Here is a 15525-nt window from a genome sequence, read left to right as displayed (position 1 = left end):
AGTTTAAAAAAAGTGATTTCGAGAAAAACGCGTTTAAAGTTGTAAGTAGCGTTCGGGGCATACCTGCGAGGCACTGCCGTCGAATGAAAAATTTGGGCATTTAGACATTTTTGCTGGCATCCCTCATTTGGTATATTATTTCTAAGACCCTAAAGCACCTTTTAAGACAAAAAAAATTTTTTCGATTTTTTCAAAATTCTAGACCAGCTTCCCCCCTTAAAACAGCCAATTATGAGTGATAGACCACTATTTCTTTGCCAGAAGTTTTAGGAGTACTACGAATCATCCTTCACCAAAACAATTCGAGCTGTCACGTATGGGCTCACGTAAGAGAGTTTTTGAGCACTCAAAGATAAGATAGAATCGAATTAGTCGACCTTATAGCTCTGAGTTGTCACCAAATGATTTTATTTTTGTTCCCGAACATCAAAACTAAAATGTAGGGTTATTAGGGTTTTGTTTCTTTGCAAATCAAAATGTCGCAAATACTTTGTCTACAACGCAAACAATCAATAGGACGTCGGAAAACTTTAGAAGATTCCTTTTTATGCTGAAATATTCCAATGTATTTTATATATCTAATTGCCTGTCTAAAGTGCAAAATATGCAAAAGTCATGGGTCACGCTCTGACTCTGGCTTGTTATAATGGAAATCAGATCAGTAGAAATTCTGCCCCTTTAGCATTGAGAGTCCTCCACAACTGTCGGGCAATTCTGTAGGAGAACTCGTTACGCTATCTTTAAATCACTGTTTTTTCTGTGCTTCTGTACTTCCCATAAGTTTTCAAAATAACAAGTTGTCCTTATTGTGCGCATAAAAAAAATTGTCATCCGTAAATTTTCTTATAGGGCTTCGAAACCTCACTTACTATGGATGAACTTTCTATTTACTTGCAACGATCTAATGCTGTTTAATAGAGAAACGTTCTTGGACCGTACCACTCTTGGTTTTAAATTCCTCCTATTCTTAATTTTCTGCTTTAGTTTATACTTACATATGCCTACTATCTCAGCCTTCTATACTATAATGTAGGGCTTCTTTCGGAAAATTTGCTTATGTATGTTACATATAAATACAAATTTAGGTTTCATAAAGTTATTTACGTATCAATTATTTATTTCTATCAATACTGCATAAATAAAACTCAAGTCATTGCTGTTGAAGTTGTTTGTTAATTAGAAGAAAATATTTTTTAATAATGATTTCGAAATTCCAAAACATTCACAAAATACTCATATGTGAGTGCATATATACATACATATGTACATATACGTGACCGACTGACTGACTGCTGAATGCTTACTTAGCCTAGTTGTAATGATACGCTTCAGCTCAGTGCTACTAACTTAATTTTTCATGCTCTTGCATCGGCACTGCATACGTTTGTAAGTATGCAATACCCATGCGATCTAATATTAAATTAACAGCATGTTGTATAATTGTTCATAATTATAACAATTAAAGTAGCGCCAGCAAAACAACGACAATAACAACAATCGAAATTGTATAATATTAGCCATGCAATTCGAAAAGGCAACTTGGTAAATATAATAAAATAGTAAAAATACGCACAGGGAAGTGTTTGTGGCAGCAATATTTTTTCCACACTAACAAACACACATTTATATTTATATATTTTCCACAACTTGAGTCCGTGCGCCGCATGCAGTGGCACGATTCAATGCGAAGGCAGGCGGTAGCGAGGCGTGCGAGGTGACGCTGCGACGTGTGGGTGCATCAGCATACTTATGAGCAGCCATCAAATAACGCTGTACGTAAGTATGTATTTATGTGCATAGCAATGTGCCACAAACACAATCATAAAACTGTGGAAAAAGGAGGAAAATTTCCCCAAAGCACTTATGCGTTGGTGCAGTAGCTGCGCATAAAAGTGAAATGCTGCCAACGCCAACGCCACGACGCAGACGTTGCAAGAAGGCAAAGAAATGAAATGAAAATTCGTATGTACACATATGCATATGTATGTGTAGAAAAATGTGAATGAAAACGAAATGAGCGTGCAGGTAGCAGAAATAGAAATGGAAAGTATTGTTGGCCGCGTGAATGCGTTTTTGTACAACAGCAGCATAATGCATACGGAAATTTTAAGTTGACATACTATTTCGAAATAAAAGACAATCTTAAGCATTTTGATTGCATCGAAATATAATAATTGTATTCTATTATAATACAGGGTGGCGCACGAATCGTGCTACAAAAACAAAACGTAATAACTTTTTTTCTAATCAATGTATTTAACTTTTTGTTTTTTTATTGTATAGATAATTCAATTTTATTTTATGTAACTAATTAGTTTTGAAAATAATAGAACGTAAATGAGCTCCATGCTCATTCACGCATATGCGACACCTGATGAGAAAATTGTTCATTGCGCACTGAAGGGTTGAAGTCGGGATCGCCTCAATTATTGTTGTGATGGACTGCTTCAATTCAGTCAAATTTATTTATTTATTGAAAAGAGTAATAATTATAAATAATTATTCCACTTAAAGGTAAGAAAAAAAAGGAAAGGAACAAGCACTGGCTGCTAAGGCCTTCGGCTATTGTTTTAAATGGTTAATACTATATATCAAGACGAGAAAATGCAATAATTATATTATACTAGGTTTATTATACGCTAGATTCGAGATAAAAATATATTATATCTACACTGGAGAAGATGAAGATAGTACAATAGAAGGTATGTGGAGTTAACCACTACAACACACCAGATAACTTAGAAGCCTATGAAGTTAAATTTTTAGTTTACAGCAAGAAACGAATTGGTTTATGATACTAATATTATAGTACGTTGTCTGCTTCAGAAGTTCAGATGGTTTGATATTTCTAAACACCGATGATCTAATATTTTGGATTCCTGAACATATATCCATGAAGTGCGATACGGTAAATTCGCTAAATCCACAAAACGGGCACGGGGGTTTCGGCAAACCATTTAGCAAATACGAGTGGGTTGAAATTGTATGGCCAATTCTCAGACGAACAACGGTCTTAATATTCCGGCATGAAGAATTTGACGGGTATTGGTTTTTCGATCTCGAGAGATTGAAGGATTTGTAGTGATGTTGGTACTGGTTCCATTTGTTCAGGGAACTTTCATAATTGGTACGCCTTACCAACTTTTTTATATCTTCTGGATGAGTGTATTCGAACATGTACAATGGCTCGTTGGTTGCCTCCTTAGCTCTACTATCGGCCTGTTCGTTACCTTTGATGCCACTGTGACCCGGGACCCACATAAGTTTGATTGAACCTTTTTTTTGTGTGAGCATGTTGCGCATTTTTGTTATTACTGGAGAGTTATTAGCTGGGTTCAGAATAGCCTCGATTGTTGATTTGCTGTCACTGCATATTATATATTGATGGTTTTTTTGGGACGCAAAGTGTACCGCCTCAAGTAACGCAGCAGCTTCGGCTGTGAAAATTGAGCAGTAACTTGGTAAAACTCCAACGGTCAGTCAAATTACTTGGTTTTGTTTTACACACCTCTTGTTTGAGATAACCCCATAAAAAAAAATCTGGTGCAGTGAGGTCAGGTGACCTTGGGGGCCAGCGGAAAGTGGAATTTCTGGATATCAATTTATTTCTAAATTTTCGTTGGAGCTCCTCCATAACCGGTCTGGCTATATGTGCAGTTGCTCCATCTTGCTGGAACCAAATGCTGTTAAAAGGGATACGTCTTCGCCTCAGTTCTGGATAAAAAAAACTCCTTCAACATGTTTAAATAACGGTCCCCATTTACAGTCGCTGTTACATCGTTTTCTTCGAAGAAGTATGGCCCGACAATGCACCTTGATGAAACTGCGCACCACACTGTGACTCGTTCTGGGTGCAGTTCCATCTCATGGAGTATTTGCGGATTTGATTGACTCCATATACGGCAATTTTGCTTGTTTACATTGCCGTTTAGATCAAAATGGGCCTCATCAGACATAAACAAGCAATTTATGAAGTTGTTGTCTTCTTCGGCCATTTCAATAATTTTTTGGCAAAATTCCAGGCGAATAGGCAAATCCAGAAAGTTTAATTTGCTTGTGATTTGAACTTTGTACGGAAACAAGTTTAAGTCATCATGAACTATCCGCTGCAATGACCGTCTGCTAACTCCAATTTGCGCCGACAAGTTACGAGTCGAAACTCTTGGATTTGCCTGAATTGACGATGCTACAGCCGCGATTATGGCTTCGACCCGAACATGGGGATCTCGATGGTACGGTCTGCGTGCGATGCTTCCAGATTCAGCAAACATGTTCACCAGCCTCATAATGGGGGAGTGCCGCCAAACTCCCGCCTAAATTCCCTTTGGACGGAAATGATGGACTGCAAAGCATGGTACCGCTGCACTATCCAAATCCTCTTTTCGGTATCCCAAGCCTCCATTTTTTGTAAATCTAAATACTAATCTGCAAAATAAAAAAAAAAGCCGATTACTCACACAGAAAAAAAGTTATTACGTTTTGTTTTTGTAGCACGATTCGTGCGCCACCCTGTGTATAATATACAGGAAATAAATCACTTTCTCAAATAAATAAAATTACATTTAATATTTTTTAATTTCTTTCAATGATAAACCATCATTACTGCAGTTTGCAATTATATTTATTTTTATTCTGGCACTCCAGAGGGAAAAATGAACAAATTATAAGAATAATCCATTTTCTTTCTTTCCGTGAACAATTTTTGGATCACGCGATCTTTGAGCCGTCGGCTGAACGAGAACTTAAAATCCGTCTAAAACTCAAAAATCTTTTTTATATGCATTCACGGTTTAAAAAGCCTATCAGTACAGTGAGGAAGGAAAACGTATTCTTTTTATTGCACTCTCTTCCACTAATACTTCGTTTATTCTATTCCCTTTCAACAGAGTGCTTTTGCATACCGATGACACCGGAACAGTCAGTCTGTTTTCAACTAACTATTGTATAATCTGCTTATTTTTAATTGGTTTGTTATGGCCTTATTAACCCTTTCGTCACCGATTTTTTTCTGTTTTTGCACTGACTTGAATTTTTTTTTTTCACTTGTTATCTTATTATATTAATTCTAGAAGTGACTACACAAACATCGTCTGAATTCAGAAAAGTAAAACAGTCAACACTCCTGCAAAGTTTTTAAAAATTACTTTGCTAAATTTTTCAAAAATAAGTTGCCATTACTGCTCATCAAACAAAAACAAAAATAATGCTACTGGTAAGCATATAAACACTTGTTTCCGTTTTCAATAAATAAGTAGATTGAATAGTTACGAAAATATGTGTAATTTTGATATGGTTTTTCGTTTCTACAAGCAGCATCAAGCTTTTTTTTTTTGTATTTTGAACAAAATTACTTAAAGTAATATAGTATTTGATTGCGCCCACATGACTTCTGTATGAATTTGAAACACCAATTAAAAGTTGTCCGTAATGTGTAGCTAAAAGTTGCCTATTTTAGTAATCAGCCACACAATTCCCGACAAGGATGTGCGTTTTGTTTTGTGAACTTATAATTTTTTGGGCAACACTTTGAAATATTGATTCATCAACGATTCAATAACGATGGAATATAGAAATGAGTTTCTTAAATTTATTACCATTAATTTTATTAATTATTTGCAATTGTTTAAAGACTTTTAGTCGATGTGTTGTTACCGAGTTTTCGCTTTGCTTCGCACCTTAATAAATTTGAAGTCAATAAAGATTAACAGCAAGCCTTTTCCATCTTTATGACCCATTCAAAGAGCACATACCCTCTAATTACAATAATAATCAAGCATATTTAACATAGCCGATAAAAGTATAATTTTTCAACATAAAAAAAACATTTTATATCCGTTATAATTCATAAAAAATAATACATAACTCTGTATGCATAAAAGATAATTACTAAAGTTTTTGTTAATTATGGAAGTACCAAAGCCAATCCCCACTATTTCTTCAACAGCAGTCGCTCGTTGCGCCCTACTCACCTATTCGAGATGAAAGCAGCAAAATAGTAAAAATAACCATAGGAGATTTAAATAAAAATACGAGCTGTTGCTGCAGTATATAAATAAATTTGTATTTGCCCATGATTGTTAATGTGGCCACGACAATAGTCTTCATCAACTCAATTTCGTAGTGAGCCATGACAAGCAGCATCGTCGTACGCTGCTAATCGACTCTATCGTAAAAATTCTTCCAGCTACTTTGCAACATTTTTTCAGTCAATAAATTCTGTGCAATGTATTCGAATTGTGTATTTTACGTCATTTTTAATGCAACGACATAAATTTGAATAGCGCGATTTAGACGCCAATAAAATTAGACAAGCTCAACGCGAATATTTTCACTCAGTATAGTAAATTTATTCACTGTTCGGCGAATGAGTCTTGAGTTTGGTGAAATGACATTACAACTTATTATACCCGCGCATTTGTGCACAAGGGTATTATAATTTTATACACATAACGGTTGATGTAACAGCGTAAGGGAATCGACATAGATTTAGATATATACGACGGTCGTTTAAAAAGTCCATGCAAAAATAAAAACTACTTAATTGTTTAGGGTAAACCTTTTTGATTTTTCGACATAGTCTCCTTTTAGGTTTCACGCTGTTCTAGTTGGTTGATCTCTTCCGAATAATACGACTTGTCCAAGTTGGAAAAATAGTCATTCGTTGCTGCAATCACCTCCTAAAATATTCACTTGAAAAATAACTCTTTCACGCCAGCCAATTCGAAGAACAAATTCGGAGTACAAATAGTAGTCCAAAGGATCCGAAGGAGCCAAGTCTGGAGAAAAAGGAATATGTGAAACGAGTTACAACCCTAGTTCTATTAAATTTGCGACCACAACTGCTGAGGCGTGAGGTGGTGCGTTGTCATGATGGAAAAGGAAAATCACTCGGCTTCCTCGATTCAAACGAATGCCAAATACAAAGAAATATACCGATCTGGCTGAAACTTGGTGTGCGTCCTTCCAAAAGAGGCTACTAACTAAAAATAACCTCGGTACGCGTCAGTATTGCCATCTCTCTCTGACTTTACACGGACATTTTAAACGACCCTCGTAAATAATTATACACCAATATAGCTGAGCAAACATTAATGTATTTCAATGATGCTTAGTGCACATATTACTCTTTGCTCAGGGTAGTTCGGTATTGAAAATCGGTTACCAATCACGCCCACCTACCAGCTAAGTGCAATTTTCAAAAAATAAAACCAATCAAAATTATAGTGAAATTATGATGAACCCAAGTAAAGAAATGCGACTCAAGTAAAATTAAAAAAAAAAAAACGAGTTGTGCCACGCCCACTTTTTGGTAAGTGCGTGTATCTCAATAATGACTTAATAAAATTCGCCCAAGCTTGGTACACGTATTGCTTCCCACCTCAGTTCAATTTCACTGATTTATTTTTGAGATCGAATCAAAACCTTGCCCGCTATTTGCTCCCACCTTATTTAGATCCGACATAATTATTTATGAGATCGGATAAAAACAACGTCCACTTTTCATATGTTAAGACTTCTGTGCCTCTAGTGTTATAAGCTTTAACTCCTGTTGGCTATGAATTTGTTTGATTCCAAAAATTATATTAACAACCAGCCAAAATTAAATTTTACTAAAATTTGCGTCCAAACCGAATTTAGTCTTCCTTACTTGCTTTTATTAAAACTAGTATATAAGTATTAAATTGAGTAATATCTTAAAATTTGCTCTTGGAGTATTCACTTTGAAATTGCATGTCACACCACATTTGCTTTATTGACTGGTTTAAAAGAGAAACAAACATTTTTTGTTCGCAAAAGTGTGGGGTGTCGTCAATCACACTTATGAATGTGAAAAGTAGTCAGACTGAAAATCTTCGAGACATATACACGCAATAATTATTGGCATGTCACATTTTTTTGTTTTGTTTCCTACCTTCATGGAGAGGTGATTGCAAATTATTCGCATACTTTCTGAAAAATGTCAGTGTTCAGTAAGATATTCGTACTCGTTACTTAAATTGAAATATAATTGCGGAAGCCAGTTCGCAGTCTGTAGTCGACATTTTAGAAACACTAATATTGTATTATTACTTACCAAGTGTAGCGAAAAAATGCGGTTGCGACGAGATAATTTTATAATTGGTAGTGCTAATAAAATCATTATCATGGCATTCAATTAAGTGTTTAAGCGTAAAGGCCGGTACAAGTGTTACGATGATCACATAAATCACAGCAGTGAGCACGATTGAGATATTCGTGTGAGATGTGAAGGGGATTTGTAGCAGAGAACCATTTCATATATACATAAATATGTTGAATAAGTGCTATATATTTTACACTGAAATCATCGGTGATAGATACCTCCATCTTAAAAATAGGCGAGTCTTCAAAATACTTTAGAATACTAGTGGATGAAAGAATTATACAGAGCACAGAATACAAAATTAGAAGAAGCCGGGAATGCCGGTGTTAAGCTGCCTTTATACATCATAAGGATGCAAATGTCACACAACAAAACTAGACAAGAATAAATTCGGATCAACTCTAATGTGTTTCTGGAAATACAGCAATAACGAAGAAGAGCTCGGAGCCCTAGGATACCTTTTTTACGCCCACTATGATATAATTTAAAGACTTAAATTTTTTTGATAATCTCAGTGATTAAGTTAAGCTACAAGTTAAGCAACAGCTCAGATTCGTCGGATTCATACTCGCATACTTTTTATGGTTATTTTTCAGAATTAAAGCGGAATTGACTAAATGTGTGCCACATTCACGCATTTTTGATTTCTGTAGAGTGATTTTTCAAACTAACTCTATCAAATTTTCAGATTAAATGCTTCATTTATTAAGAAAGAAAACGTATTAATTCATGTTTACAAAATATTTAAAAATAAAAAATAAACATCTTTGGACTCATTTTGAAAACCAACTGAAAAAGCATGTTATTAAAAAGAAGAAAATAGATCCTTTAACATGCAAGAAATTGGTCGAATCCATGCCAAGAAGACTGAATGCTGTGAGAAAAACTAAAGGTTTGCCGACTAAATATTAATTACATTGCTTTTTCTTAAATATTTTTTGCCTAGCTCTCTTTATGTTTGTATTTTCTATGTACGAATGCGTTGAAGTTTGTTTAGTTTAGTTTTGTACAGGGGTGCCTTGTATATGTCGGGATTTGGCAACCCTGGTGTTGCAATCAGGCAACTGACAGCTGTATCGCAAAGCTTGACATTTTTTGGCTTTTCGTATTCAGAACGTTTTGAAATACCAGCGCTATTTGTGTTGTTTACAGTAACTTAAAAGATTCATCTCGGTCCAAAAATGGAATTAAATCGTGAACATTTTCGTGCGATTATTTTTTACAACTTTCGACGTGGATTAACTCAGCAACATTGCATGGATGAACTTAATTCATTTCTTGGCGATGAAGCTCCATCAATGACCAGTGTTTATCGATGGTATGGTGAATTCAATCGTGGTCGTAGTTGACTCCAAGACGAATTTCGTGAAGGTCGTCGAAAATCAGTTGTTGTTCCGAAAACCATTGATGCTGTGCGCGAACTGATATTGAAAGATCGTCATGTGACCTATCGTGAGATTGAGCGACCTTAGGCATTAGTGGGACCAGCATACATTCAATATTGCATAAACATTTAACTGTTAAAAAAATTTGTTCGCGTTGGATCCCACACAATTTGTCAATCGCTCAAAAAAAGGCTCTTGTCAATTGGTCGAAGGAAATGCTCAAAAAATACGATCGCGGGGCTTCGGTTTTTTCGGAAAAACTGGGCATGTCGCAACCGTACCACTAGAACAACCAGAACAGTAAATTCTGAGTGGTACACAACCATTTGTTAGCCAGTTGTCTTCCAAGAAATTAGAAAAACCATTCGTCAAAGACGGATCACTCTTCACCAGGACAATGCGAGCTCTCACACATAGGCTCAAACAACTGCATTTTTGAGCACCCAAAACATCGAATTAATGGGTCATCCGCCGTATAGTCCTGACTTGGCACCGAATGACTTCTTTTTATTCCCGTACGTAAAAAACAAACTAAGAGGTCAACGTTTTTCGACACCTGAAGAAGTGGTTGCGGAATTCAGAATGCATGTTTTGGAGGTACCTCATTCAGAGTGGCAAAAGTGCTTCGACAATTGGTTTAAACGCATGGAAAAGTGTATAGATCTTCATGGAGAATATTTTGAAAAACAATAAAGTGATTTTCGATGATTAAAATTTGTTTTTGTTCTCTAATCCCGACATATAAAGGGCACTCCTCGTAGTTTTGAAAAATACGCTTAAAAAACGAAAATAAATGTAACACATAAACGCATTAGATTTGCATTTCAATATATATTTTTTTATTTAAAACCATATCACTTGGGTGTCCAAGTTCTTTATTGACCCACTGTCTGTAACTATATTTATATAATTATATAAATGGATTTGATATTTTTATTTCGCATGTATTTTTTATTTCGTATATACTAACGATGCTTAAATCCGTGCTTATGCACAAAACACCAATCCACAATTTCACGCTACCAATCTTGTTTCTCGAACCTCAACAAATACACTTTCTACATTTAATAACAATGATTGAATAAGTAATTAATTAAAAACCCACCGACTATTTAGCTAAACCTTAATTATGCGTACATAGATAGATATTAAATATTTACATAATTGTCTGCCTACTTACATACGAGAAAACAAATTTCATCTATTTTAAACTGTTACTGTTACACACATATTCACACACACTTACATAAGTTAAATAGTCAATTAAATACCGACTGACTAATTGCGCTCAGCGTGAGAATTGCGTTAATCATTTGGAACCCTGTTAGCCGCCATACTGACTCACCACATCCAAAGCAAACGCAATTCAACAAAACAACCAGGCACACTCCAGCTAGCTTTAGCCTTGCTAGAAGTATTGTATTTGCATGTGTAAAGTAGAATTTTGTTAATACGCGCCAAGTAAGGTTCATTTTCGAATTCTAAAGTCCGCCGGTTGTTAAGATGCTAATTACCGCTTCGTATATTAAAGTTAATGATTTTTAGTAGAATTGATCTTACGTAAAAACAAGAATATACGTACATACACGGATGTTAATGGCTAATTGGAACAAATAATCGAGTACTGTGTTTAAAATCTGTAATAAAAATACGAATATAGAATATCTGATTTGAAATGTAACATACAACTAGATGATTTTTCTTTAGTTTGGGGTAAAACAGATTTTAAGTATGTATGTGTATGGGTACATAAGAAATTTTTATTTACACTGAGCCGTCATTACTTACATACTTTAAACGATGAATAAAAAATAGGTTCTTGCATCTAGCCAGAGAAGTAACGATATTTACTACAACAAATTATTATAACAATCCTCAATTCAAATCTGAACTAGGGAGAATAGTGAGCGATTCCATGTCATTCCATTTTGGACTTATAGATCATAAATTTTTCTGAAAATTGGTTTATTTGGAGGGTTGAGTATAAAAATATAAAAAGTGAAACAAAAATTTAAAATAATTAAATTTTTTTAGATTTATTTAATGTTGAAAATTTTGGTATGGAAATTTTTAAAGTGAAGTATCTTCGTTTCTTAAAAACATTTTTTTCTTAATTTTCATTTGAATATTATTATAATTTTTTTAAATAATAATTATTTTATAAATATATTTTAAACAACAAACAAAATATTTTTATTTTGGTGAAAAAATTTGTCTGTTACTTTTTTACTGTTCCAGTGAACGCTAACATACGAAATCGTATAATATGTCCGTTTCAAAATCGATCGAAGTGGCGTTACGTGGATTGGTAAGCAGATACCCGGTATTTTTTATTGGTTCATTGTATATATTATGTTATGGGTATGCCTCTTTCTGGAATTACTGAGCATAGTTTCAGCTTCTTCCTCTTCTTGATTTGCGCGATAACCGCGTAAGCAATTTTGACCGAGTTTAACAAATCGCGCCAGTCGTTTCTTTCTCGTGCTTCTCCTTCTCCACCTCCAACGCAGATGAGGCCTTCTTTTTCCTCTGCTACCCTTAGATTATACTGCATTGAACATGAGTATATGCTTATATGAACAAGAAATGTTCAAGTACAAATTAGTAGATGGAACTAAAGAGCATTTTTCTATAATAATTATAAATAAAAAAAATTAGCTTCATTCATATTCTTCTTTCATAAGATAACCCTATCGTCATATCAGACACCTATACAGATTTAAAATAATTTTCCGTCTGCAAGGTTCTGAAGGTACTGAAACTATCAAATCTTAGACACACAGCTGAGCTCCAGTGTCGTGTAACATATAATATAATGACTATTGCAAAGTATTATAGAACTGAAATATCTGCAAAAATTGTGTGGTACTAACGTGCATTTTTGATGTTAACTGAATTCGCTTTGGCTTCCTAATCAAGAAAATTAACAGATAACAGAAATATATGGTAGGGTACACAACCGCTTACTTATATACTTAACATATATTATCATGCCTAGCAACTTTTCATTAAATAATTTACTAAAGAATATTCTTCTATTCTAACTAAGTTTTCATCTTTTTTTTCAGATCGAGGCAAAAGCAACTGAACATATAATCGTAAGTAATTTAAATTTTGAAGAATCTTTAATTCGGTACCACCGAAATGAGTGGGCAAAGAAAACAAGTGTATGAACTTATTGGGGGTGGATATATATATGAACATGGCTATAATCATAAGCTACGGTATCCTAATAATGAAAATAAATACTTTTTAAGGGCGCCACTTTATAGCTATAGTCCGCCTTCTTGAAAAACCTATGTAGTATGCGCGATACAATTAACCAAGGCATTTACATTCGTATTTAGACTAGTCACAAATCATAGATAGGTACTTTGCAATAGCAATAAATATATTTTTTTACTGATTACTGGAAAAAAGTTGCATTACCAGTAAACTTTTACTGATTACTGCAAAAAAAATGCAGTAAAAATATTTTTTAATGATTACTAAAAGAAATTGCAGTCAAAGTATTGATTCAGCCTGATGCTTGGGATGCCGTTATCACCGGTATTTCTCTGCCTGACATTAAAACATAAAATACATAAATACCCTTTTAGATGTGAGCCTGGAGATCAAACGGAGAATAACTCTAGCCAACAGGTAATACTTTGGGCAATTCAGAAGTAGAGCTCTCTCTTGAAGGACAAGAATGACACTCTATAAACCGCTCATCATTGCTAATCTTCTATATGGCGCAAAAGCGCGACGATGTCAACAGCAGATGAGACATTTTTGGAAGCTTTCGATATTAAAATCCTCCGTAAGATCTTTGGTCGCCTTGACGTTGGTGAAGAGCTGTATGGGCTATACAGGAACATGGGCATAGTTAAACGTGTATAAATACAGCGCCAACGCTGGCTTGACCATGTTACCCGTATAATGAAGATGCTCCAGTACGGCGAGCTTATGAAACGGTACCTCAAAAAGGAAGACTAGGAAGGTTAAGACTGCTGCAGAATCTGTCAGCACTCGAGATAGCTGGCAGGCTATTTTGATTTAGGCCAGTAATAGTAAATTATAACTACCAGTAACTATGTTCAATAAAGAGTAAAAATTTTACTGATGGTGCAAATCAAATTACATTATCAGCATTTGTACTGCAATTTTTTTTACCCAGTAATCAGTAAAAAAAAATTCTTACTACAATTTTTATCCAGTGATCAATAAAAATTTTTTGGTAATGCAAATTGAATTTCAGTATCAGTAAAAAATGTCTTGACTATAGCTATTTGTAATGCAGTAAATACATAATGCAGTGTGCCCATCTATGCCACAAATGATACTCTCATGGCCATACGCAGGGGGCACAGAAACCCTGAACATGGTTCGATAACTTTTTAATATAAAACTCTCAAAATAATCAAATATGAACATTGACAATAATAAAGCAAACGATTGGCGTTTTGCTTGCAATGCCATTTACAACAGCAGCAGTAGGGATATTCTTCAGCAATCTGAAAATGAATAAACAAAAATATATACAAATAGTATATTCGTACAGGTTTAATACATTTCAAGTGACTTGTTTGTTGATGGTGATTATGATCTGACCGTCAACTCTGCCAGGTACATATGTATGTGGTAGACAACTTTCAATGTCACTGCGGCAATAGGAAGTATATACATTCAGCGCTCGAAATAATGGATATGCAGAGTAGTCGTGACTTAGCTGGACTTGACTTGAGTGAGTATTTAATATAAATTGGCAATTATTTGCAAATTCATTCATCGAATGCTACTTGGAAAGCAAATTGTTTCGACTTTGGTCCGGCTTGATTTGATTAGCTATGACTTGACTTTACCTACTTGATCTTAACCTCAATATGAAATAACTTCACCTTTGATGCCGCCAATGATCACTTCAACGCCGCTTTGCTTTTTTCTCACCTTATTTCTATATTCATACTTTATGTGAGTGTGTATTCACTGATTTTTGCATGCCGAAATTAATTAATCTTCGCAAGACGGTTTTCATATTTTGGCAGCGGCTAATAGCAGGCTTTCTAACAGTTTTTTTTAGAGGTGTGACTCTTATGCGAAGGCCAGCAAATTCTTTTTAGCAAAAAATCAAGAGAAACTAAATTTAAAGAACAGAAATTTAAAAGGAGTGTGTAGCAATCAAATATTACATAATATTTTAAAATTCAAAGCCATGCCGAAAATGATGGCATTTACTGCTAGTACTAATATCAAAACATGTGTTGGACGTGAGCCTTCTTTCCGAGGTAAATTCGAATTCTTTAATTTTAACTGAATTAATGAAAAAGAAATATCAAGCACCCGAGAAAATCGTGACATCCAGCAGCAATAATAGTACGGGTGATTATACCTGTGCCGCTAACAAATCTCTACATACATTATCATTTTGTATACACTGCCATGCCTACCACCATACAATAATTTCCTTCCACAATTCAAATACTTCAAATTTGGTTGACGGCAACTCGGCTACTGCTACTTGTTGCCACACTGACCTCAAATATTGACATATGAGTCGCGGCAGCATTAGCATCGTTTACTTGTTTGCTACAATGAAAAGAAAAATTTGTAAAAAGAGAAAAATAAAATAAAAAATAAAAAAAAATGTTATAAAAAGATGATCATCACATGCATGAAAGTGGAATTTCTCGTTGAACACGCAACACGACACCTTCCAACATGCCACATGGGGCAGCTAGTGTATGTATGTACGAGTATGTATGTATCATCGACGAAACTGTCAGATGTGCTGGAAAACATACATATGTAGGTCCACATGCACACATGCATAACATATATGAATGTGTGTTAAGGCATAAAAAGGCATAGATGTGTAAAAGCGTGGAAAGCGCTTTTTGTCGTCGGACTTTCAGTCATGCAGACGTGATTGAAAACAAATTCTAATTATAGCCAACCAGCCAGGCAGCCAGTCACTGCGAGTAAGTACGTCGCTGCAAAAGTCTAGAGGTAGTAGTTTTAGACATGCAAGAGTTCTGG

The 15525-nt window shown here is 34.8% G+C and overlaps 1 protein-coding gene across 4 annotated transcripts in view; it reads left to right on the top strand.

The window, feature by feature from the left end:
* Nucleotides 1-15525, top strand: part of LOC128859955 (uncharacterized) — a 451250-nt gene that overhangs the window by 177121 nt on the left and 258604 nt on the right. For all 4 annotated transcript variants that reach the window (XM_054097133.1, XM_054097132.1, XM_054097131.1 and 1 more), the window contains one exon: nucleotides 12576-12605. The gene's annotated coding sequence lies outside the window, so the exon portion shown is untranslated. The remainder of the gene's footprint in view (nucleotides 1-12575; nucleotides 12606-15525) is intronic.

The sequence above is a fragment of the Anastrepha ludens genome, chromosome 4 (assembly GCF_028408465.1).
Source record: "Anastrepha ludens isolate Willacy chromosome 4, idAnaLude1.1, whole genome shotgun sequence".
Taxonomy (NCBI): Eukaryota; Metazoa; Arthropoda; class Insecta; order Diptera; family Tephritidae; genus Anastrepha; species Anastrepha ludens.
Note: the sequence above shows the minus strand (reverse complement) of the source record. Positions and strands in the feature narration are given on the sequence as shown.